General features: G+C 43.2%; 1 pseudogene; it reads right to left on the bottom strand.

Annotated features, from left to right (window-relative positions):
* Nucleotides 1-178: 178 nt before the first annotated feature.
* On the bottom strand, nucleotides 179-26,728 carry LOC109877984 (glyoxalase domain-containing protein 4 pseudogene; annotated as a pseudogene).
* Nucleotides 26,729-27,360: the final 632 nt, after the last annotated feature.

The raw sequence follows: 27,360 nt of genomic DNA, 5'->3' as shown, positions 1-27,360 counted from the left end.
TTCTGGCTCCTGCCCTATGGGCCGTTCTGGCTCCTGCCCTATGGGCCGTTCTGGCTCCTGCCCTATGGGCCGTTCTGGCTCCTGCCCTATGGGCCATTCTTAAGCGAGGCTACTTACTTTACTTACTACATCTCAGGCTGCTACGTGTTGTTTTCATATTTCAGCTGAGAGTTCCCACTTAGCCACTTAGCAGGGGGGAGGAGAGGTCCCCAGATGTGAGAGCAATGGAGGGAGGGATGGTGGAGCTGGAGAACGACTGGGGGGGAGAAGAGGGAGAGGGGTTTGTTAGTAAGAGGGACCAGAATAAGCTGGCTGTTTGTTATGGTGGCCCCCCAGGGACGCTGAGGATAGACTACTAGGAACTCTGGACAGGCTCCATCTGGCTCCATGCTGAGTGGGTCAGAGAGATAACACACACACACTCTGGACCAATCACTGGGGGATGACACATCCAGGAAAACGTTCCTCTCTCTAAGATCACATCCTTAAAGTGGGCTATGGGGTAATGTTTCTGTTTATATATATCAATATGGGATCAGCACTTTTCCTTGACCCGTGAGACATGAGATCAGGAAAATACTCCAGTTATAAGAGAACTAAAAGTGTGTGAATGTTTAAATGAGGCCTCTGACTGGACATCATACTGTACCACATAGTAGTTCATGACAAATGGAATACCACAGACTATCTGCTGCTTTCTGGGGTCATTTTTCATGTCGTGAAAGATTCGATCTCAGTACTTTGCTGAGAAAATCCCTCATGGTCTGAGTAATTCCCCATGAAACAAACAAAACTACCAACATGTGAGCAGAGAAAGAGAGAGAAAGAGAACGAGAGAGCGAGAGAGAGTTTAGAGAGCAGAGCAGATGGTTTCCCTCCCCTAAGCTCTCCTCTCCACTTTTCCTGCCGCTGCTCGGATGGACAGATCTGCCTGTTGTGAGGAAAGAAGCATCAAATGATTCCTTCATCAGCATTCCACGCAGCAACTCATACGGACAACTGATTCTCTCACTCCTCTCCCTGTACATGGCCCCGTACACACTCCGGTTGTACAACTGACGTACAACACATTTGACACAACTGTTTTAATACAGCAGAGAGTTTGTCTGCACAATTTTACGTAAACAAAGGTTGTCAAGAATCAATGGTTGTGTAATCGCTTTTGTGCAGTGAAGCTCTCTGTTGTCAGACACAACAATACCAGTTGTAACACAACCGTTGTGTCAAATATTTAGCATTTGTCCTGCTTTGTGTCTTATTTTTTATATTCCCCCATCCACCCACCCACCCACCCACCCACCAATCCATCCATCCATCCATCCATCCATCCTTCCACTAACTAGAAGCACATATGTTTGTGACCAATAAAATCTGATTTGATTTGACCCATCCGTCTCCCCATCCATCCTTCCATCCACCCACCCACCCACCCACCCACCCACCCATCCTTCCACCCACCCACCCACCCATCCACCCACCCTTCCATCCACCCACCCATCCATCCTTCCATCCATCCACCCACCCACCCACCCACCCACCCACCCACCCATCCTTCCATCCACCGACCCACCCACCCACCCACCCATCCTTCCACCCACCCACCCACCCACCCACCCACTAACCATAAGCTCTAAGGATTTCTGCCTTTTTCTCAGCGATTGTCGATTGTCTTTCCCTGTGGGAAGGGAAGTGGTGAGAGGATGGAAGGATAAGAGGATAGAGGGCAGATGTGGTTGGAGCGGTAGAGGATAGGAGAGAGAGAGCATGGAGTTGCTTCAGGTGCCAAGGCTTATTTCTAAAATGCACTCCTTGCTTCTCTCTCTCATACACACACACACAAACACACACCTGTATTGATTAACAATGTGTTGCTCAAAGAGAGATACAAACAAAGTGACTCCCTGCAGACTCTCTACAAGAGCTTCTCTTTACTATGACCTGTGCTGCCATGCAACCAATACATCGGCATAGTTTAAAAGCCTTTTCTTTCCAAATAGTAAATAAATACATGGGCTCACAAGTGGGATGGAATACAGATGGAATACAGTGGGATGGAATACAGATGGAATACAGTGGGATGGAATACAGATGGAATACAGTGGGATGGAATACAGATGGATTACAGTGGGACGGAATACAGATGGAATACAGTGGGATGGAATACAGATGGAAAACAGTGGGATGGAATACAGATGGAATACAGTGGGATGGAAGACAGTGGGATGGAATACAGATGGAATACAGTGGGATGGAATACAGATGGAATACAGTGGGATGGAATACAGATGGAATACAGTGGGATGGAATACAGATGGAATACAGTGGGATGGATTACAGTTTTCCACTAGCTGTCAGAAGTATTTGAATATTTTATGTTATCCTTTATTTAACTAGGCAAGTCAGTTAAGAACAAATTCTTATTTATTTTACAATGACGGCCTACCCCGGGCCAAACCCGGACGACACTGGGCCAAACCCGGACGACACTGGGCCAAACCCGGCGACACTGGGCCAAACCCGGACGACACTGGGCCAAACCCGGACGACACTGGGCCAAACCCGGACGACACTGGGCCAATTGTAAGCCGCCCTATGGGATTACAATTCCAGCCGGATGTGATGCAGCCTGGCTAATAATAATGGATGGTTCTGGATCAAAGTTGAGCTATCAAGTGGAATAGAATAATCAAATGACACTGTGAACAAGTCTATCTGAAGAACAGAACAAAGCCCATGCTTTTGAAAGAAAAGTGAGAGATTGTTTCATTATGGTTGTCTAGTAGGCTTGGAGTTAAGGCAATAGACTACGCAGTTACTGTGGATCAACTATTTTAGAGCATATGATCATCACCGGTTTATGACAATTGATTATTATTTGATCTGGATTAGGTCCTATTAAACAGTAGCCAACTGTCATTGCTAATTCAATCTAAAGATTGATAAAAGCGTCCAACTGAACCTATTTGCCACCCATTTTCCAGATCAAATAAACGTACAGTATAAACACAGAGAGAGAGAGAGAGAGAGAGAGAGAGAGAGAGAGAGAGAGAGAGAGAGAGAGAGAGGCACACTCACACAGAGAGAGAGAGGCACACACACAGAGAGAGAGAGAGAGAGACACAGTCTTGTAACAAATGTATATTTGCTAATGCACCTGTTTTTTGTTTTAAGGTCCACGCGACAAGGCTCATTCCCAGCTTAAATATTTGCTCGTCATGTAGGTTTAACATCCGCATTGTTCTTCTAGCTCTCTGAGGTGCATTAAATAACATGTACGAGTAACCACCTATCTTAGATTATGTCCCAAATGGAAACCATTGCGTCCCAAATGGCCAATAGGGCTCTGGTCAAAAGAAGTGCACTATGTAGGGGTTAGGGTGCCGTTTGGGAAGCATACCTTTCATGCTCTCTCATGTAGCGCAGCACAAAGCAGCACTCCAAAAACCAGCACAAATACAACACCCCTCACTGTTTATATCCTCTTTCTTTGATAGATATGAACATTTGTGTACGATAAAAATTATACTAATGCTCAATTTTACATCATATTCATTTTTGTTTTGTGATTTTTAAAATATTCTTGTCTACATTTACCCATTTGTGGATCAGTGAAGTAATTTCAGATCAATCTTATATTACATGTCTGTCTGGTATACTCATAACAGCAATGACATTTATATTTTGTGTTTTCCTTTAATCCTGTAACAGCAATGACACACAGCCTGGTATGTGACTGGTATCAACGTGAAACATGGTCAGTCGCTTTTTTCCAGGAAATACAATTATTTAGATGATGTACACAATGTGTGTGTGTGTGTGTGTGCCACAGGAGGCTGCTGAGGGGAGGACAATGGAATGACATCAAACACATGGAAAACAGTAGGGAGGCTACTTTGAAGAATCTCAAATATTTACTTAACACTTCTTTGGTTACTACATGATTCCATATGTGTTATTCCATAGTTTAGATGTCTTCACTATTATTCTACTATGTAGAAAATAGTACAAACAAAGAAATTCACTTGAAAGATTAGGTGTTCTAAAACTTTGGACCGGTAGAGTATATGGGGGATTGGAAATGACGGAGACAATTAAATATATCTGCAATATTAAAGCTGAACCCCCTAAAAATAAAGTCTCTCTCTCTCTCTCTCTCTCTCTCTCTCTCTCTCTCTCTCTCTCTCTCTCTCTCTCTCTCTCTCTCTCTCTCTCTCTCTCTCTCTCTCTCTCTCTCTCTCTCTCTCTCTCTCTCTCTCTCTCTCTCTCTCTCTCTCTCTCTCTCTCTCTCTCTCTCTCTCTCTCTCTCTCTCTCTCTCTCTCTCTCTCTCTCTCTCTCTCTCTCTCTCTCTCTCTCTCTCTCTCTCTCTTCTCTCTCTCTCTCTCTCTCTCTCTCTCTCTCTCTCTCTCTCTCTCTCTCTCTCTCTCTCTCTCTCTCTCTCTCTCTCTCTCTCTCTCTCTCTCTCTCTCTCTCTCTCTCTCTCTCTCTCTCTCTCTCTCTCTCTCTCTCAGCGTCACAGGTTGTCGAACAGAGAGTGAGCATAGAGCGTGAGAGAGGGGAAACAACCCTTACAGAAAAAACATTTTGAATTTCACTTGATCACATGTGAAGTGTTCCAAAAACACATGTTTTCATGTGATCACGTGGTCTTATGTAATGTTTATATGATAATGTGACAACATGTAAACCAACGTGATAACATGGAACTATACGTGTTAATACATGTGATCACATATGAAGTGTTCCAAATGAACATTTTCACATGTGAAAGTTCATGTGTAATCGTGTGATTTTCCACATGTGAAAATATGTTTTTTTCCGTAAGGGAACTTGATGAATACTAGAACATGAAGCTTAAGTGACGCTGAAATGCAACTTTCTATTCAACTCCATTCTCATTGTCCCATAAGGGGGTGACTAAATTAATATTGTCTTAACAACAGTGCACACACACTCACACATACAGTACACTAGTTGCGGTCTGTGTTTTTATGAGCCTGGCCTTATTTCCATTACAGCATATTGGATGACTGTCAGTCATATTCCATTCACCCACCTCAATGTAAACATCGATAGGTTTAGGCTACTACAGGATACAGTTTCCATATACCCATCATGAGGTTGCTACAACCTAGCCTATGAATGAAAGTTTACGACGTAGGTGCACAGGTCGAGAAACATTTGAGTAATCAAAGTGACAGACAGTGACACATTCAATAACACCTTGCACACACTTGCATGCATCTAGCGTGTAATCATTAGCCTAACAGTTCCAAAATATAGTTTCTATTGGAGAAATTCAGGTATGTTTATCCCTGTTTCATTCCTTTTGCTTCCATTTAAGAAACGCTTTCCAACCGAATTGGCGGAATGAATACACCCCTGATCACACGCAGACACGGTTCACTTTATATCATAACCGCTAACCGCTACACACAGCCTACATTGTTGTCACCTAATTAACAAACATCATATTAGTCAACATAGCTATTGGAACTAACACATTTGTCACGCCCTGGTCAAAGTATTTTGTGTTTATCTTTATGTATTTGGTCAGGCCAGGGTGTGGCATGGGGTTTTTGTAATTGTGGTGTGTTTGTCTTGGGGTTTTGGTGGTGTTATTGGGATTGTTGCTTAGTGGGTTATCTAGCTAAGTCTATGGCTGTCTGGAGTGGTTCTCAATCAGAGGCAGGTGCTTATCGTTGTCTCTTATTGGGAACCATATTTAGGCAGCCATATTCTTTGAGTTTGTCGTGGGTGATTGTCCTTAGTGTCTGAATTGTACTCGCTGTTAGTTTGCACCAGATAGGCTGTTTCGGTTTCATTTCTTGTTTTGTAGTGTTTTTGTAAGTTCGTGTTTCTTTGTTTTGATTAAACATGAATCTCAATCAACACGCCGCGTTTTGGTCCGATCCTTGTTCTACCTCTTCGTCAGAGGAGGATATAGAAGAAAACCGTAACAACATTAGTAAACTCACTACAATCATGCAGTACAGTGTAGTCAGCAAGCAGTTTAGCGGTTACACCGGCAGGCCCTGTTCGCAATAAATTAATCAAACCGAAAGATGACCTTGCTTGGAAGAATCATTTTCGATGTAATTACTCTTAAGCCATTCGGTTGGTCATGGACGACCCGAACCAACATTGGAGGATTTTACAGGTTTTTTTGTTACACTTATTGAAAACCCCCACTGGTATTTGAGCATGTAGACATTAAAACACATGATCTATGACCCAAATGGCACCCCATTTCATTTTTTGTGCCCTACATTTGACCAGGGCCCATAGGGCCTCCAGGCACAATATTGGGTGCTGTTTGGGATGCAGCCATTATCGTTGGCCACAGAAGGTTTTGTTCTCGCTTTTATAAAGGTCATACACTCCTACAGTACCAACATTCCAACGTAATTTACACTAAACGTACCACTCCATAAGCCATTAGACCGATCACAGCCTGCACTTTCACACTACGTGAGTTGTCAGAAGGGCTGGGATGTGCGTGTGTGTGTGTGTGCGTGTGCGTGTGTGCGTGTGTGTGTGTGCGTGTGCGTGTGTATATATATGTGTGTGTGTTGCTGTCAGAAAGGAAGGGGAATCATTTGTAATGCTAATGAGAAATAGTGAATTTGAACATTTAGCTGGTGCTAATAAAAGAAGATACGAAGTTTTACATTTTTCAAAGTAAGTCATGTTTTTCACTTGAAGCGAGAAAGAGACTTGTTTCCTCTACCTTCTTGCTTGTATCCGACTATGGTGATACCTTGTACATGTATGCCCCTGTTGCATCATTACGTATGCTTGACACTGTGTATCATGGGGCACTGAGGTTTATTACGAACACCAAAACCCTCACTCATCACTGTACTCTCTATGTGACAGTGGCTGGCCTTCCTTAGCTCTTCAGGGAGACAGAGACTATGTCATTGCTATGTTTTCATTTACAAGGCCATACTGAGACAGCTCCCATTTTACCTGTGAATCTACATTGTCCAGCAGGCTAATGGCAGTTATCTCCTACACTCACAGGAATGTATCTAAGGCCCGTACAGCTAGGTAAAAAAGCATCCCAGTAGCTCACTCTGCCCCCTCTACTTGGAACGAGCTACAAAAAGACTTGAAAGCACAGGAGATAGTCTCCTCAAATGATTTTACAGCTAGGGTCAAATCTATTATTGGAAATGATTTAGTGGGCTGTCAATGTTTTGACCCATATTTGAACCCCTCCTCCCAAACCATATGTGCCTGTTCAATGTGTAAACTGATGTTTTTCAACTGTAGTGCTTTGTGTTTTATGTTGTAAATGACTGAAACTTTGTGTTGCGGTTCTTTTGGCCAGGTCTCTCTTGGAAAACATTTGTTTAATCTCAATGAACCTGGTAAAATAAAGGTAAAATAATCAATTATATATATATATATTTTTAGTGCATTGTTCTGTTTGCTCTTTCTCAATAACATGCACACACACACACACACACACACACACACACACACACACACACACACACACACACACACACACACACACACACACACACACAATCAATATTTAACATTGCATTCACTGTTGACACATGCAAGAACTCTTAGTACAGTGCAGAAACGACAGAATTAGTCAGTCAGGTAAATGCAGACCCATTTCAGTTGAATGGATTCAGTTGTGCAACTGACTAGGTATCCCCTTTCCCTTCCCTGCTCCTATTCTCACGTTAGACAGCCACCCATCACACTATTTGCCAACACCATGTGTCTGTGTGTGTGTAAATCTTGGTGGGGCAAACAAATGTAACACTAAACAATACATGAATTGCACTATAACGGTGTCAAAGTGCCCACAAGCTGTTAGGTCTGACATAAAGCTGTCCCAACAGCAGAGCTTTCTTTTCAGCCACTGTTACACCTGGCTATCAGCGAAACAGTTCATTCAGCCTCATTTACTGCCTTTTTTAAAAACATAGCTGATATGGCTTACTTGCCTAACAAAGAGGTTAAACAAATGTGGTTTCTACTGACAATTGAGATGTACAAACTATGGCATAATGGGACAACGAGCGGATAAGAGGTAATCCGTCATTTCGATTGACATAGTCAATACAACTATTTGTTCAGCCCTTTTGAAATGTACAGTGTCAGAATTCAGAACATGGGCCGTTCGTACAGTATTCTCCCTGTACACCGAGTCAGAATCGTGGGACAAATAAAGGGGAATATAAGCAGATAATGAAAGAACTTACAATATTCGATGATGACATTTCTCAAAAACAGGCTACATGGATGTGGACCCCATTCAAATGTGTGGATTTGGCTATTTCAGCCACACCCGTTGCTGATGGGTGTATAAAATCGAGCACACAGCCATGTTATGCAAACATTGTCAGTAGAATGGCCCATACTGTAGAGCTCAGTGACTTTCAACGTGGCACAGTCATGGGATGCCATCTTTCCAAGTCAGTTCATTAAAATGTTGCCCTATTAGAGCTGCCCCAGTCAACTGTAAGTGCTGTTATTGTGAAGTTGAAACGTCTAGGAGCAACAACGGCTCAGTCGTGAAGTGATAGGCCACACAAGCTCACAGAATGGGAACGCCAACTGCTGAAGCACATAGGGACTTAAAATAGTCTGTCCTCGGTTGCAACACTCAGTACCGAGTTCCAAACTGCCTCTGAAAGCAAAATCAGCACAATAACTGTTAGTCGGGAGCTTCATGAAATGGGTTTCCATGGCCGAGAACCACACACAAGCATAAGATCACCATGCGCAATTCCAAACGTTAGCTAGAGTGGTGTAAAGCTCACCGCCATTGGAGCAGTGGAAACGTGTTCTCTGGAGTGATGTATCACGCTTCCCCATCTGGCCGTCCGACGGACGAATCTGGGTTTGGCGGATGCCAGGAGAACGCTACCTGCCCCAATGCATAGTGCCAACTGTAATGTTTGGTGGAGGAGGGATAATGGTCTGGGGATGTTTTTCATGGTTTGGCTAGCCCCCATAATTCCAGTAAAATCTTAACGCTACAGCATACAATGACATTCTAGACGATTCTGTGATTCTAACTTTGTGGCAACAGTTTGGAGAAGGCTCTTTCCTGTTTCAGCATGACAATGCCCCCGTGCACAAAGCGAGGTCCATACAGAAATGGTTTGACAAAACTGTTGTGGAAGAATTTGACTGGCCTGCACAAAGCCCTTTGGAATGAATTGGAACGCCGACTGCAAGCCAGGCCTAATCGCCCAACATCAGTGCTTGACCTTACTAAGGTTATTGTGGCTGAATGGAAGCAAATCCCCACAGCAATATTCCAACATCTAGTGGAAAGCCTTCCCAGAAGAGTGGAGGCTGTTATAGCAGCAAGTGGGGACCAACTCCATATTAATACCCATGATTTTGGAATGAGATGTTCAGTGAGCAGTTGTCCACATACTTTTGGTCATATAGTTTATTTAGGGTCAAATCTATTATGGGAAATGATTTAGTGGGCTGTCAATGTTTTGACCCATATTTGAACCCCTCCTCCCAAACCATATGTGCCTGTTCAATGTGTAAACTGATGTTTTTCAACTGTAGTGCTTTGTGTTTTATGTTGTAAATGACTGAAACTTTGTGTGCGGTTCTTTTGGCCAGGTCTCTCTTGGAAAACATTTGTTTAATCTCAATGAACCTGGTGAAATAAAGGTAAAATAAAATATATATATTCATTTTTTTCCCGCATTGATCTTCTTGCTTCTTCTTAACACACACACACACACACACACACACACACACACACACACACACACACACACACACACACACACACACACACACACACACACACACACACACACACACACACACACACACACACACACACACACACTCAATGTTGACACATGCAAGAACTCTTAGTACAGTGCCACGCTTCACACTATTTGCCAACACTGTGTGTATGTGTGTGTGTAAGTGTGTATGGTCACGCTTCATGGGCAGTCGTTCACACAGTTGTGTGTGTTGATTTATTACTGCTTGTTCAGTCAATTTAATCATCACAAAGTGCTACAGATCCTGCTCTATATCCGGATAGGTTTAGGTTTATCACACCAAGCTTATCAACTATGTACAGTTGAAGTCAGAAGTTTACATACACCTTAGCCAAATACATTTAAACTCAGTTTTTCACAATTCCTGCATTTAATCCTAGTAAAAATTCCCTATTTTAGGTCAGTTAGGATCACCACTTTATTTTTTAAGAATGTGAAATGTCAGAATAATAGTAGAGAGAATTATTTATTTCAGCTTTTATTTCTTTCATCACATTCCCAGTGGGTCAGAAGTTTACATACACTCAATTAGTATTTGGTAGCATTGCCTTTAAATTGTTTAAGTTGGGTCAAACATTTTGGGTAGCCTTCCACAAACTTCCCACAATAAGTTGGGTGGATTTTGGCCCATTCCTCCTGACAGAGCTGGTGTAACTGAGTCAGGTTTGTAGGCCTCCTTGCTCGCACACGCGTTTTCTGTTCTGCCCACAAATTTTCTATAGGCTTGAGGTCAGAGCTTTGTGATGGCCACTCCAATACCTTGACTTTGTTGTCCTTAAGCCATTTTGCCACACCTTTGGAAGTATGCTTGGGGTCATTGTCCATTTGGAAGACCCATTTTCCACCAAGCTTTAACTTTCTGATTGATGTCTTGAGATGCTGCTTCAATCTATTCACGTAGTTTTCATTTCTCATGATGTCATCTCTTTTGTGAAGTGCACCAGTCTCTCCTGCAGCAAAGCACCCCCACAACATGATGCTGTCACCCCCGTGCTTCACGGTTGGGATGGTATTCTTCGGCTTGCAAGCGCCCCCCTTTTCCCTCCAAACATAACGATGGTCATTATGGCCAAACAGTTCTATTTTTGTATAATCAGACCAGAGGACATTTCTCCAAAAAGTACGATCTTTGTCCACATATGCAGTTGAAAACCATAGTCTGGCTTTTTTATGGTGGTTTTGGAGCAGTGGCTTCCTCCATGCTGAGCATCCTTTCAGGTTATATCGATATAGGACTAGTTTTATTGTGGATATAGATACTTTTGTACCCGTTTCCTCCAGCATCTTCACAAGGTCCTTTGCTGTTGTTCTGGGATTGATTTGCACTTTTCGCAAGTACGTTCATCTTTAGGAGACAGAACGCGTCTCCTTCCTGACCGGTATGACGACTGTGTGCTCCCATGGTGTTTATACTTGCACATTATTGTTTGTACAGATGAATTTGGTACCTTCAGGTGTTTGGAAATTGCTTCCAAGGATGAACCAGACTTGTGGAGGTCTCCAATTTTTTTCTGAGGCCTTGGCTGATTTATTTTGATTTTCCCATGATGTCATGCAAGTAGGCACTGTGTAGGTAGGCCTTGAAATGCATCCACAGGTACACCTCCAATTGACTCAAGTTATGTCAATTAGCCTATCAGAAGCTTCTAAAGCCATGGAATTATTTTCTGGAATTTTCCAAGCTGTTTAAATTAAATCAAATCAAATTTATTTATATAGCCCTTCATACATCAGCTGATATCTCAAAGTGCTGTACAGAAACCCAGCCTAAAACCCCAAACAGCAAGCAATGCAGGTGTAGAAGCACGGCACAGTCAACTTAGTGTATGTAAACTTCCGACCCACTGGAATTGTGAAACAGTGAATTATAAGTGAAATATTCTGTCTGTAAACAATTGTTGGAACAATTACTTGTGTCATGCACAAAATAGATGTCCTAACCGACTTGCCAAAACTATAGTTTGTTAACAAGACATTTGTGGAGTGGTTGAAAAACGAGTTTTAATGACTCCAACGTACGTGTATGTAAACTTCCGACTTCAACTGTATGTGTCATATGAGGACAGGATAGGCTGTGTGTGTGTGTGTGTGTGTGTGTGTGTGTGTGTGTGTGTGTGTGTGTGTGTGTGTGTGTGTGTGTGCGGAGGACTAAAATCACTAATGGAACTCAAAGAAGAGTTCCCCCCTAGAGTTGATTGACTCTAATCTAATTAGCATAATACAAATAATCCTCATCAAAATCCATCTGTTTTAGATATCTGTTTCTGCATGGGCTACTGTCCACAGACCGTCAGCCTTCCATCTGCGGTGGAAGCTGGTAGAGCTACACCAGGAGACATCCCGGAAGTCTGTCTTCTCATGTAAATGTCTGTAGCGACCAAACAGTACGCGCTACAAACTAATTACCCCACTGTAGAAACAGGAGACTCTCACGAACACGTACATGTCAAATTTTGCTCTACGATGCTTACAAGTTTCACAAGATTCGTCTGAAGTAACCCTGTACCAGTTTTAAAAAAGGAATGGAAGTATGGAGGTACTTTAGTGCCAAAAAAGAGTTAAATATGGGTAAAAATATATGTAATAATTTCCTGAGCTTTCTTATAGCTCTCAGATATAGGACAGACACTTCAGAATATGCTTCCTTTGAATGTCTTTTGCACTATGTTATTCAATGTGTCGTTATGGGCTAATAGCAGGAAAGACAAATGGAATGTTTCATCAAATTATTATTTTTGTTGGGTCCTAAAATGCAAACAATTCCTTGGTATGACCATCTTAAAACAATTACATATGTTAGCTTATTAGAAACCCAGCCCCGGGCCCTTAGACTCTAGGGGGTTTAACGGGAAAAGAGCACGCCGCAAAGAACCGACAGCAGTGCCAGTAGCAATAAACCACGTCTACAGGATGAACCTGCCCACACTGAGACAACCTCTGCACGTCACCGATTGGCCTATTCAGCTATCTCCAGACCAATAGCAAGCCAGACCCACACCATAACCCAAACACAGTATACTTGGAAGGAATCATACTGGACTAAGAGGGATCCCAAAGGAAGGTGTGTGATTATGCACACCCACGTGTGTGTGTGTGTGTGTGTGTGTGTGTAAAGGGCTTAATACGTAGAGAGATTAGCTGTACATGTCAGCTTACTCTGAATTTCATGAAAACATGGTACTGAGTGTGCTAACAGGGTTGAAATTTGTCACATTTTACTCAGTGGATACATTATATTTGCATACTCTCTACGTTACATTTTTGCATAATTATTTCAAATGGGTAAGATGCTCCACGATGAAGGAACCCTTTGATTTGAACACAGCTGTGACATACTATGTTCTTTGTGTACGTGACAGGAATGTGAAAAAGGAACGTGACAGAACGTACAGTCACTGAACTCTACAACGGCATAAAGTACTAGGGGTTTCATTCTCAACTTCAATGTGACGACTGTAAAGTTCAGGAATATGATTCGTTGACTGTTGGTTGAGTCCAAAACAACAGTCGTTCTTAACAGTGCTTCATACAACTACACTGCTCAAAAAAATAAAGGGAACACTTAAACAACACAATGTAACTCCAAGTCAATCGCACTTCTGTGAAATCAAACTGTCCACTTAGGAAGCAACACTGATTGACAATAAATTTCACATGCTGTTGTGCAAATGGAATAGACAACAGATGGAAATTATAGGCAATTAGCAAGACACCCCCAATAAAGGAGTGGTTCTGCAGGTGGTAACCACAGACCACTTCTCAGTTCCTATGCTTCCTGGCTAATGTTTTGGTCACTTTTGAATGCTGGTGGTGCTTTCACTCTAGTGGTAGCATGAGACGGAGTCTACAACCCACACAAGTGGCTCAGGTAGTGCAGCTCATCCAGGATGACACATCAATGCGAGCTGTGGCAAGAAGGTTTGCTGTGTCTGTCAGTGTAGTGTCCAGAGCATGGAGGCGCTACCAGGTGACAGGCCAGTACATCAGGAGACGTGGAGGAGGCCGTAGGAGGGCAAAAACCCAGCAGCAGGACCGCTACCTCCGCCTTTGTGCAAGGAGGAGCAGGAGGAGCACTGCCAGAGCCCTGCAAAATGACCTCCAGCAGGCCACAAATGTGCATGTGTCTGCTCAAACGGTCAGAAACAGACTCCATGAGGGTGGTATGAGGGCCCGACGTCCACAGGTGGGGGTTGTGCTTACAGCCCAACACCATGCAGGACGTTTGGCATTTGCCAGAGAACACCAAGATTGGCAAATTCGCCACTGGCGCCCTGTGCTCTTCACAGATGAAAGCAGGTTCACACTGAGCACATGTGACAGACGTGACAGAGTCAAGAGACGCCGTGGAGAACATTCTGCTGCCTGCAACATCCTCCAGCATGACCGGTTTGGCGGTGGATCAGTCATGGTGTGGGGTGGCATTTCTTTGGGGGGCCGCACAGCCCTCCATGTGCTCGCCAGAGGTAGCCTGACTGCCATTAGGTACCGAGATGAGATCCTCAGACCCCTTGTGAGACCATATGCTGGTGCGGTTGGCCCTGGGTTCCTCCTAATGCAAGACAATGCTAGACCTCATGTGGCTGGAGTGTGTCAGCAGTTCCTGCAAGAGGAAGGCATTGATGCTATGGACTGGCCCGCCCGTTCCCCAGACCTGAATCCAATTGAGCACATCTGGGACATCATGTCTCGCTCCCATCCACCAATGCCACGTTGCACCACAGACTGTCCAGGAGTTGGCGGATGCTTTAGTCCAGGTCTGGGAGGAGATCCCTCAGGAGACCATCCGCCACCTCATCAGGAGCATGCCCAGGCGTTGTAGAGAGGTCATACAGGCACGTGGAGGCCACACACACTACTGAGCCTCATTTTGACTTGTTTTAAGGTCATTACATCAAAGTTGAATCAGCCGGTAGTGTGGTTTTCCACTTTAATTTTGAGTGTGACTCCAAATCCAGACCTCCATGGGTTGATAAATTTGATTTCCATTGATCATTTTTGTGTGATTGTTGTCAGCACATTCAACTATGTAAAGAAAAAAATATTGAATAAGAACATTTCATTCATTCAGATCTAGGATGTGTTATTTTAGTGTTCCCTTTATTTTTTTGAGCAGTGTATATTAAATAATAGGAATTTCAGTCTGTCACGTGTCGAACACATACATCTTGTTGAAAACAACATCTATTACAATGACTCATACAAGTCCTCGACTCTACAGGACACAAAAATACTCATTTCCATCTTAAATTCAGCCTGACAACCAAACACACGTACACTCACTGAACTTGTACATAATCCATTAAAACGCCAAGTCTAATTCATCAGTCTAAAACAACAGCCATTATGGTGATTCATATCAACACACAACACTGAGGGGGAGAACCAACCATCCATCCATAATGGAGTGGACCTGTAGCTGGCCCATTATCCCCACATTACAACTTGGAGAAATGCCTTATTTGTCATGGTTACGTTTCCTGTCTGTCAGCGTGTTCTAGAACACGCAGCTCCAAATTACCCATGAGAGGGATACTTGGAGGGGTGTAATCACCCAGGTGCTACGACCTCCATTAGGTTCGCTAGTACACACACACACACACACACACACACGCATACGTGCACCTTGCATACAGAACACGTGCGTGAACACACACGCAGGCATGTACACATATTTCTCTCTCTCTCTCTCTCGTGTACAGTATGTTCCATACTTGAGATATGAGATGACAGTGTGTGTGTGTGTGTGTGTGTGTGTAATAGTTGTGTTATGTTCAGCTAAGCCTTCCAGCCATTATGTTCAGTAAAGGGAAGGGTGAGGTACATTATAAGGAGAGGTGACAGATGATTCCGACATCAGCGGCTGATTTGCGCTGGGACTTTGTCAGACTCTTGGACTTCATCCACCTTTAGCATCCTCGTCCACTAATGCTAGAGAGGGTTGAAAGGTCACTCGTTCACTGTTGTTGGCATTAGATCATCTACTATTATATTTTCACATTGTTTATCAGTTGATGTAAAATGTGTGGACCTGGTTGGTCATTTGATCTCGTGGTGTGATTATTAAATATGGACCCACCTGGTGGAATTTTATCATCTATCATTTTGTTGCATTGTTTATTAGTTGTTATATGTGTATCTATGGACCCCAATGACCAGCTGCATTTGATCATATACTATAGATTTTAAGGAAACGAATCCTGAAAATCAAATTAGAACCTTGTATTGCAGGAGAGGATTTGTACAAAAATCTAATAAGTATCTGGTAAGATGTTGAATGGTTTTCCTGATACAGTGCCTTCAGAAAGTATTCAGACCCCTTGACTTTTTCCACATTTTGTTACGTTACAGCCTTATTCTAAAGTTTATTAAATATTTTTTTTACCACTCATCAATCAACACACAATACCCCATAATGACAAAGCAAAAACTGTTTATCAAATTTGGGAAATGTATCAAAATAAAGAAAGGAAATTAAACATTAACGTAAGTATTCAGACCCTTAACTCAGTACTTTGTTGAAGCACCTTTGGCAGCAATTACAGCCTTGGGTCTTCTTGGGTATGACGCTACAAGCTTGGCACACCTCTATTTGGGTAGTTTCTCCCATTCTTCTCTGCAGATCCTCTCAAGCCCTGTCAGGTTGAATGGAGAGTGTTGCTGCACAGCTATTTTCAGGTCTCTCCAGAGACATTCGATCTGGTCCAAGTCCAGGCTCTGGCTAGGCCACTCAAGTACATTCAGAGACTTGTCCCGAAGCCACTCCTGCGTTGTCTTGGCTGTGTGCTTAGGGTCGTTGTCCTGTTGGAAGGTGAACCTTCAGTCCAGTCTGAGGTCCTGAGAACCCAGGAGCAGGTTTTCATCAAGGATTGCTCTGTACTTTGCTCAGTTCATCTTTGCCTCAATCCTGATAAGTCTCCCAGTCCCTGCCACTGGAAAACATTCCCACAGCATGATGCTGCCACCATCATGCTTCACCGTAGGGATGGTGCCAGGTTTCCCCAGACGTGTCATTTGGCATTCAGGCCAAAGAGTTCAATCTTGGTTTCATCAGACCAGAGAATCTTGTTTCTCATTGTCTGAGAGTCTTTAGGTGCCTTTTGGCAAACTCCAAGCGGGCTGTCATGTGCCTTTTACTGAGTAGTGGCTTCTGTCTGGCCACTCTACCATAAAAGGTGTGATTGGTGGAGTGCTGCAGAGATGGTTGTCCTTCTGGAAGGTACTCCCATCTCCACAGAGGAACTCTGGAGCTCTGTCAGAGTGAACATCGGGTTCTTGGTCACACCCCTGACCAAGGCCTTACTCCCCCGATTGCTCAGTTTGGCCGGGTGGCCTGCTCTAGGAAGAGTCTTGGTGGTTCCAAACCTCTTCCATTTAAGAATGATGGAGGCGACTGTGTTCTTGGGGACCTTCAATGCTGCAGAAATATTTTGGTACCCTTCCCCAGATCTGTGCCTCGATACAATCCTGTCTCAGAGCTCCAAGGACAATTCATTCGACCTCACGGCTTGGTTTTTGCTCTGACATGCACTGTCAACTGTGGGACATTATATAGACAGGTGTGTGCCTTTCCATATCATGTCCAATCAATTGAATTTACCACAGGTGGACTCCAATCAAGTTGTAGAAACGGCTCAAGGATGATCAATGGAAACAGGATTCACCTGAGCTCAATTTCGAGTATCATAGCAAATTGTCTGAATACTTATGTAAATGAGGTATTTCTGTTTTTTGGATTTAATAAATTTGCCAACATTTTCAAAAACCTGTTTTCGCTTTGTCTTTATGGGGTATTGTGTGTAGATTGTATTGTGTATAGATTGGTGAGGAAATTGTTTTATTTAATCCATTTAAGAATAAGGCTGTAACGTATCAAAATATGGAAAAAGTCAAGGGGTCTGAATACTTTCCGAAGGCGCTGTATGTCAGGGGTGTAGTTGATTATGTGTTAACTTATATGCCTTAAACACAATTGATTACACGATTGTGGTGAATTTCCTACATGAACATGGTATGACATATTTGAAACAAAATATATTCATTACATGAGTCATCCTATGAATATTATAATACAATTGTATGTTCTGACAATGTCAATTCTACAAAATAAATGCGTTATAGGTTTAACATTGTTTTTATAATTTAACATATTAAAAACTATAAGAACATTCCAATATTTGTATATACACTGAGTGTACAAAACATTAGGAACACATTGAGTTTGTCCTCAGAACAGCCTCAGTTCGTCAGGGCATGGACTTTACAAGGTGTCGAAAGCCTTCTTCAGGGATGCTGGCCCCTGTTGACTCCAATGCTTCTCACAGTTGTGTGAAGTTGGCTGGATGTCTTTTGGGTGGTGGACCATCTTGATACACACAGGAAACAGTTGAGCGTGAAATATCCAGCAGTATTTCAGTTCTTGATACACTCAAACCGGTGTGCCTGGCTCCTACAACCATACCCTGTTCAAAGGCCCTTAAATCGTTTGTCTTACTCCTTCACCCTCTGAATGGCACACATACACAATCCATGTCTCAATCGTCTCAAGGCTTTAAAATCCTTTAACCTGTCTCCTCCCCTTCATCTATACTGACTGAAGTGGATTTAACAAGTGACATTTATAAGGGATCATAGCTTTCACCTGGATTCACCTGGTCAGTCTGTCATGGAAAGAGCAGGTGTTCCTAATGTTTTGCACACTCAGTGTACATTTTCAGATATGAGTTTCCATGGTTAAAGCTGGGCAAAACCTTCTACGGGACAGTTCATTTATCTACGGTCTCCCTAACCTAGCCCTGCTTAGCCTTGATATTTGTCATTGTTGCTGACCAATGTGCTATCATGAGAATGATTGTTGAGAGATCTCCACTAAATAGAACTAGATTCACTACTGCTATGAAAGTCATTCCTCCTCTTCTCCTCCTTTTTCCAGCTCCTCCTCCTCCTCCTCCTCCTTTCTTCAATACATCAGACAGTGTCCCATGTATGTGAGACCTCAGAAGGCTTAGCTTGTATGTTTTCTTATAATACACGCAGCATTTTGTAAAGTATACATTTTATCTACTCATATAAGTATATATTACTAGAACATTCTATGAATCTTGCATGTGTATTTGCTGCCATATGTACAAGTTTCAGGTAAACATAAGAATCCTGTTAAATTCGATTTTCCATATGGGCTGGCAGGTTGCATTAGGACATCGTTTTTTTATATTCACATAGTGTATCTTGTCACTATTTCCAAGAACAGTATTTTGTCATTTCAATTCTTTCTAAGAAATGGATTATGATGTATGCAGCAGAGCTCCGATAGTCATGAAAGATGTTCCAATAGGAAGAAGTGATACCCCAAGACCAGAGCCATATAGTGGGATACACCAAGACTAGTCTTATAACTAGTATTGCATCATCCAATATTACTATTCTTATGTCCAGAATGTACTTCCCTCCACCAGCACAACCAAGGCACAGTAATGCTAGCTAGGCTGCAAAGGCTGTTAGGTTAGTCACATGGGAATCCAGCAATACCTTATTCCCATGCCAAGGATCTACCAGTGGAGGCAGGTGGGAAGAAATATAGGAGGACGGGCTCATTGGAGTGGAATAAATGTAACGGAGTCAAACATGTGGTTTCCATTCCAGCCATTTCAATGAGCCCGCCCCTCTATAGCTCCTCCCACCAGCCTCCACTGGAATCTACCCACGACCCAAACCACCCCGAGTGCCCAGTAATGTTATGCAGCAAAGGCTCTTGGCCTCATCAATTGGGTTCAATCATCCAGCAATACTGGTCTTATACCCAAACACGGGGACGCAGGCATGCACTCATTCTCACACACACACACACACACACACACACACACACACACACACACACACACACACACACACACACACACACACACACACACACACACACACACACACACACACACACACACACACACACACACACACACAATTAGACAAAAGAGATGAGGGAAGTTGAATGTGAATATGTCAATAAGTAGTTCTCATTAACTGAAGTTAATTATGATTACCATACATTTTCATCACATTCGGTAGGTGGACTACTTGACCTCAAATAGGCAAATACTTTTGGGGGGGGAATATGTGTATTTTTCCTATTAGAAAATACCACTGGTCATTAGATCACTGTACCAGACAGAACATTTAGAATGTTACATCTCCTCTTCTTTACTCTTCTCCTCCTCCCCTCTCCTCTCCTCCCTTTATCTCTCCCCTCCTCTCCGTCGCCTGTGCTGTCCTGTCCTCATCTCCCTCGCCTCTCCTAAATTATTGATCTTCCTGGCAGAAATACTGAGAGAGGAGATGTATTGGGTCTATGGGTGAAGGTTAGAATGTGCAAATGAGGTGCGATGCGAGTCGTACTTTGTTAAAGGATGCCAGTCATTAACAGAAGTGTGTGTGTGTGTGTGTGTGTGTGTGTGTGTGTGTGTGTGTGTGTGTGTGTGTGTGTGTGTGTATGTATGTCAATGCCAATAACAAATGCATTGTCTGGATGGTACATTGGGTCCTTTAGTTTGTTCTCTGGACTGACATGAAAGAGCACAGAATATATTATCATAAATATCCATGTGTCTTTATGCTACTGAAAATGTGATCCAAGTTTTGGCACGCCTGCTTTCTCCACGAAATGACCAAACAACAGTTGAAGAATGTCTGATCTGTCTGCACAGACAGGTCATACAGCCTATTCTGTCTCTCTGCAAACTCTCTTTCTCCCATAAACTGTTTTCAAAAATGATATCAAAGTGATGGTGCTATTTCCTGGAGTGTGTTTGCGCCGGCTCACGCACAGCAGCGCAAGGAAACCCACAGCGGAATCACAATTCTCCACAACCTCCAATTTCATGTGAACGGTAACCAAGCAACCCACGGAAACACAATTATCATTCATGCGGTGTGAGCATTCAGTTTTTATACCATTTTTCTTTCCTCCCTTCCTCCCCCCACTCAATTTACAGGGTAGCATCCCAAATGGCACCCTATTGCCTATATAGTGCACTACTTTTGACCAGAACCCTGTGGGCCCTAGAACACCATATAGTGAATAGGTGGCTATTTGGGACGAAGTCGAACATAAAAGCGGTATTTGAATAAAGGGAGAGGTATTGTCAATACTCGTGGGGGAATGGCGGTAAATGTAATTTCCTGCAATTTACACCTAGCAGCATCAAACAGACAGATAGTCCTACCTGTCTGTCTTGTCCTGAAAGGGAGGTGGAATCAACAATGTTCTATGGTGAATCAGGTGACAGGAGACACTTGTCCTCAGATTTGAAAGACACATTTCAAAGTCTATATTGGAGAGAAAGACAACGAGAGAAGGGGAGAGTAAAATAGAGAGAAAGATGGATGGGGAAGGAGGATAAGAGAGAGACTGAGGTAGAGAAAGAAAGAGATGGGTAGAGAGAGAGATACAATAGAGAAAATATAGCAAGAGAACAAAAATGGGCGAGAATGTAAGGGGAACCCTCACCCGTAGCAGTGTAAGCGCAGCTCATATAGATAAGCCTGATTCTGCTGGCTCATTTGGCAGCTCTAGTAGGTCTAGTACACATCGTATTAACACACACATATACACTGCTTCATTTGGCAGCTCTAGAAGGTACTCTGTACTCCTGTTCTTCTGGGTCTGGTTCATTATGCGTCAAATGTTTCAACAACAAAAAAACAGACAAATGGGAGGTCTTTACCTGAACTTGTCCAATAAGAAATGCTCGTTTTAATTTCCGGTTGCAAAACATTTTGCTACAGTGTGCCAAATGAATTTGAACCTGTACTCCTGTCCCCATCCCCAGTTCCAATCCGTGGGTGGTCACTTCCTGATTAAACAGATTGGGTAAACACTGGCGAGCTAGGAGGAAGGAGGTTGACTCCCAATTGGCACCCTATTCACTACACAGACCCATGGGGCTCTGGTCAAAAGAAGTGCACAATATAGGGAATACGGTGTCATTTGGGATGCATCCCCTGCTCCATGATTAGGGTTAGGATGTTCTGTACATAACGTGACACATGGTGAAGAGTTTCGAGAAGAGTAGGGTGTCTAGACAGCTCACTCTCTCTTTCCTTCTCCCTTTCTTTTGCTCACTGACTATCACTTTCTGTTGCTCCACCTCTTGCCTTCTAAAACCAACAACATATTTTGTAAGGGAGGAGACTTGGGCATTAGACCAATTTTAGAATCAGAGTAGGGGTGGTAGGAATATATTTTTGTTTGGGGAGATATCTAAAGTATCACAGTGACATGGAAGGAGCAGCTTGTTCTGTCCTTGTGAGTGGAGTTACAGACAGAAAGAGCAAGAGAGAGGGAGATAGAGAAAGAGGTACTGGGACTCACAAACAAAAACAGACCCCACAAAGCCCCAGGACAGCAATACAATTAGACCCAACCAAATCATGAGAAAACAAAAAGATAATTACTTCACCCGAAAACTGAGCAAACTGGAAAGCTTTTTGGCACTAAACAGAGAGTAGACAGTAGCAGAACACCTGACAACTGTGACTGACCCAAAATTAAGAAAAGCTTTGACTATGTACAGACTCTGTCACACCCTGATCTGTTTAACCTGTCTCGTGCTTGTCTCCACCCCCCACCAGGTGTCTCCTATTTTCCCCATTATCCCTTGTGTATTTATACCTGCGTTATCTGTCGGTCTGTTGCCAGTTCGTCTTGTCTCGTCAAGTTGTCCCAGCGTGTTTTTACTTCTCTTTAGTCTTCCCGGTTCCCTCATCACATTTCCAGTGGGTCAGAAGTTTACATACACTCAATTAGTATTTGGGAGCATTGCCTTTAAATTGTTTAACTTGGGTCAAACATTTCGGGTAGCCTTCCACAAGCTTCCCACAATAAGCTGGGTGAATTTTGGCCCATTCCTCCAGACAGAGTTGGTGTAACTGAGTCAGGTCTCCTTGCTCGCACACGCTTTTTCAGTTCTGCCCACAAATTTTCTATAGGATTGAGGTCAGGGCTTTGTGATGGCTACTCCAATACCTTGACTTTGTTGTCCTTAAGCCATTTTGCCACAACTTTGGAAGTATGCTTGGGGTCATTGTCCATTTGGAAGACCCATTTGCAACCAAGCTTTAGCTTCCTGACTGATCTGGGTTTCATCCTGTGTCGTTGTAGACTCAGTGAGCATAGCCTCTTATCGATAGAGGCCGCTGTAGGCAGACCTGGCTCTCAAGAAAAGACAGACTATGTGCACAAATTAGATGGAATCTGAGCTGCACTCCCTGACCTCCTGCCAAATGTATGACCATATTAGAGACAGATATTTCCCTCAGATTACACAGACCCAGAAAGAATTTGAAAACAAATCCAATTTTGATAAACTCCCATATCTATTAGGTGTGCAACCACAGCAGCAAGATTTGTGACCTGTTGCCACAAGTAAAGGGCAACCAGTAGAGCACAAACACCACTGTAAATCCAACCTATTTATATCGGTTTATTGATTTTCCCTTTCGTACTTCAACTATTTGCACATTATTACAACACCGCACATAGCCAATAATGTCATTTGAAATCTCTATATTATTGCAAAACTTTTGAGGGTAATGTTTCACTGTTAATTTCTGATGGTTTATTTTCCTTTTGAGGGTAATGTTTCACTGTTAATTTCTGATGGTTTATTTTCCTTTTGAGGGTAATGTTTCACAGTTAATTTCTGATGGTTTATTTTCCTTTTGTTCATTATCCATTTCACTGGCTATGGTAATGTAAACATATGTTTCCTATGCCTGTAAAGCCCTTTGAATCAAATTGAATTAAAGGACAGTGTGCTTAAGAGAGATAAAGACAGAGAGAAAGAGAAGCAGAGAGAGATATATAGATAGATAGACATAGATAGACATACGACATTATAAAATCCATGTACACAAACAACAAGTGTGCGGTTAAAATTGGCAAAAAACACACATTTCTTCCCACATGGCCGTGGGGTGACACATGGATGCAGCTTAAGCCCCACCCTCTTCAACATATATATCAACGAATTGGTGAGGGCACTAGAACAGTCTGCAGCACCCGGCCTCACCCAACTAGAATCTGAGGTCAAAGGGTCTACTGCTGATGATCTGGTGCTTCTGTCCCCAACCAATGAGCGTCTACAGCAGCACCTTGATCTTCTGCACAGATTCTGCCAGACCTGAGCCCTAACAGTAAATCTAAGTAAGACTAAAATAATGGTGTTCCAAAAATGGTCCAGTCGCCAGGACCACAAATACAAATTCCATCTAGACACCGTTGCCCTAGAGCACACAAAAAACTATACATACCTCGGCCTAAACATCAGCGCCACAGGTAACTTCCACAAAGCTGTGAACGATCTGAGAGACAAGGCAAGAAGGGTCTTCTATGCCATCAAAAGGAACATAAAATGTGACATACCAATTAGGATCTGGCTAAAAAATACTTGAATCAGTTATAGAACCCATTGCCCTTTATGGTTGTGAGGTCTGGGGTCCGCTCACCAACCAAGAATTCACAAAATGGGACAAACACCAAATTGAGACTCTGCATACAGAATTCTGCAAAAATATCCTCAGTGTATAACTAAATAATGCCTGCAGAGTAGAATTAGGCCGATATCCACAAATTATCAAAATATAGAGAAAAAAAACGTTAAATTCTACAACCACCTAAAAGGAATCGATTCCCAAACCTTCCATAACAATGCCATCACCTACAGAGAGATGAACCTGGAGAAGAGTCCACTAAGCAAGCTGGTCGTGTGGCTCTGTTCACAAACAGACCCCACAGAGCCCCAGGACAGCAACACAATTAGACCCAACCAAATCATGAGAAAACAAAAAGATAATTACTTGACACATTGGAAAGAATTAACAGATAACCTGAGCAAAATAGAATGTTATTTGGCCTTAAACGGAGAGTACACAGTGGCAAAATACCTGACTACTGTGACTGATCCAAACTTAAGGAAAGCTTTGCCTATGTAGAGACTCAGTGAGCATAGCCTTGCTATTGAGAAAGGTCACAGTAGGCAGACCTGGCTCTCAAGAGAAGACAGGCTATGTGCACATTGCCACATTGCCATTAGGTGGAAACTGAGCTGCATTTCCTAACCTCCTCCCAAATGTATGACCATATTAAAGACACATATTTCCCTCAGATCACATAGATCCACAAAGAAACCCGAATTTGATAAACTACCATATATCTTGGGTGAAATACCACAGTGTGCCAAAACAGCAGCAAGATGTGTGACCTGTTGCCACAAGAAAAGGGCAACCAGTGAATAACAAACACCATTGTAAATACAACCCATATTTATGTTTATTCATTTTCCCTTTTGTACCTTAACCACTTGCACATCGTTACAACACTGTATATACAGTATACACATAATGACACTTGTAATGTCTTTATTCTTTTGGAACTTCTGTATGTGTAATGTTTACTGTTAATTTTTTGGTTTATTTCACTTTTGTATATTATCTACTTCACTTGCTTTGACAATGTTAACACATGTTTCCCATGCCAATAAAGCAGAGATAGTTAGATAGTAAGTGAGTGAGTGAGTGAGTGAGTGAGTGAGAGAGAGAGAGTCCGCCCAAATGACCACTTCTACTGTAGCCTTCCCAGGGGTTTCCAGGCTAACCAAGAGAGTACAGATTTTTGTCATCAAGGGTTCAAGATCTGCCAACTGCTCACATGGACACTGGCATGCTATCCACTCGAAGGCTGTCCCATGATCTACAGTCCCAACAATGTTGTGAATCTCTAGTTTACACGGAGTGTCTGTGAATCCCATCAGCACAGTCTTCTTCTCCTCATTTCTCTCTTTCACCTTTGTCCCCAGAAGGGAGGAGCAGCGTATTGATTTCTGCAGGTCAGACCCTGCCAGACACACCTTCTGTACAGGATCATTGAGAGGCTGTTCTTTGTACACCAGGTAGAAGCGATAACCTCCTGGGGCCTCAGCCAGAGGCCCTTTCCAACCTCAGTGATGGGCCAACCAAGCCACTTAGCATTGCTGACAGCCTGGCTAGACTGCAGAGTCAAATCGAGGAAGTCATTGCCTAGGCGATATCCTCCCTCTCCATAATTGTAGATCAGTTCAGCCATAAAGTCATCATCCTCTGGCCCAAAGCCGACCATTGTCTTGGTCCATTTTCCATCATAAGGGCCCTTACAAGATGCCTTCTTTAAACTCTTTGTAACGCAAATATTGTGACGCAAAATCTTCATGCAAAATCTTCATGCCGGTAAAAATGTGGCCGTTTTGCATCTGTCACCCACTTTGAAAACGAAATGCAAGGCTCGCCTCAAAGCCAATGCAATCCAAGTGAGTTTGCGGTGTACTGTACGATTATATATCACGCTCAGTTTGTCTACGTTGATTGAGGGTCCTTGCAATTGATTGCCGTATAGAAAAGTGAAAGGGAAAAACAGAAGAAACCACAGAGAAATGAGAGAAAAACACCCTTTGAGGCATGATCATCATCATTGTTTTAATCTTCTCTGAACCTGACCACGTTTCCCATTACCCTTTTCTGCCGTGAAAGCAGTAACACATTTCCTCAAGGGGAACCGTTTCTTCACACTCAGCTGGTCTAACCCCACCGTCACCTGTAACACCACAACTGACCTCACAAACTTATCATCATCAAAGAAATCTGCCAATTTGACAGATTTCCCAAAAGTCTGATCCAGGAACCCATTTACATCCTCTAAATTGTAAATTGAGTTGTCACCAGCTGCTATCATATCAACAGAGATGTCCATATCCTTCTCCTGATCCTCCTCAACTGAGGCCACAGACCCCTCACTCCCCTCAGCCACATCTCTCTGAACACTCCCCACTTGCACCCCATCACTCGTACCGGGCATCTCCTCCACTACCTGGGAGACTGGCCCCACCTGAACCCCATTACCTGTACCGGGCATCTCCTCCACTACCTGGGAGACTAGCCCCACCTGAACCCCATTACTCGTATCTCCTCCACTACCTAGGAGACTAGCTCCACCTCAATCCCATTACTCGTATCTCCTCCACTACCTGGGAGACTAGCCCCACCTGAACCCCATTACTCGTATCTCCTCCACTACCTAGGAGACTAGCTCCACCTCAACCCCATTACTCGTAGTGGACATCTCCTCCACTACCTGGGAGACTAGCTCCACCTGAACCCCATTACTCGTAGTGGGCATCTCCTCCACTACCTGGGAGACTAGCTCCACCTGAACCCCATTACTCATAGTGGGCATCTCCTCCACCAACTGGGAGACTGGCCCCACCTGAACCCCATTACTCATAGTGGACATCTCCTCCACTACCTGGGAGACTAGCCCCACCTGAACCCCATTACTCGTATCTCCTCCACTACCTGGGAGACTGGCCCCACCTGAACCCCATTACTCGTAGTGGACATCTCTTCCACTACCTGGGAGACTAGCCCCACCTGAACCCCATTACTCGTATGTCCTCCACTACCTGGGAGACTAACCCCACCTGAATCCCATTACTCGTATCCCCTCCACTACCTGGTAGACTAGCCCCACCATAAACCCATTACTCG

The sequence above is a fragment of the Oncorhynchus kisutch genome, linkage group LG1, assembly GCF_002021735.2.
Source record: "Oncorhynchus kisutch isolate 150728-3 linkage group LG1, Okis_V2, whole genome shotgun sequence".
NCBI classification, from domain to species: Eukaryota; Metazoa; Chordata; class Actinopteri; order Salmoniformes; family Salmonidae; genus Oncorhynchus; species Oncorhynchus kisutch.
The sequence above is the reverse complement of the archived record's forward strand: the minus strand, read 5'-3'. Positions and strand labels throughout refer to the sequence as shown.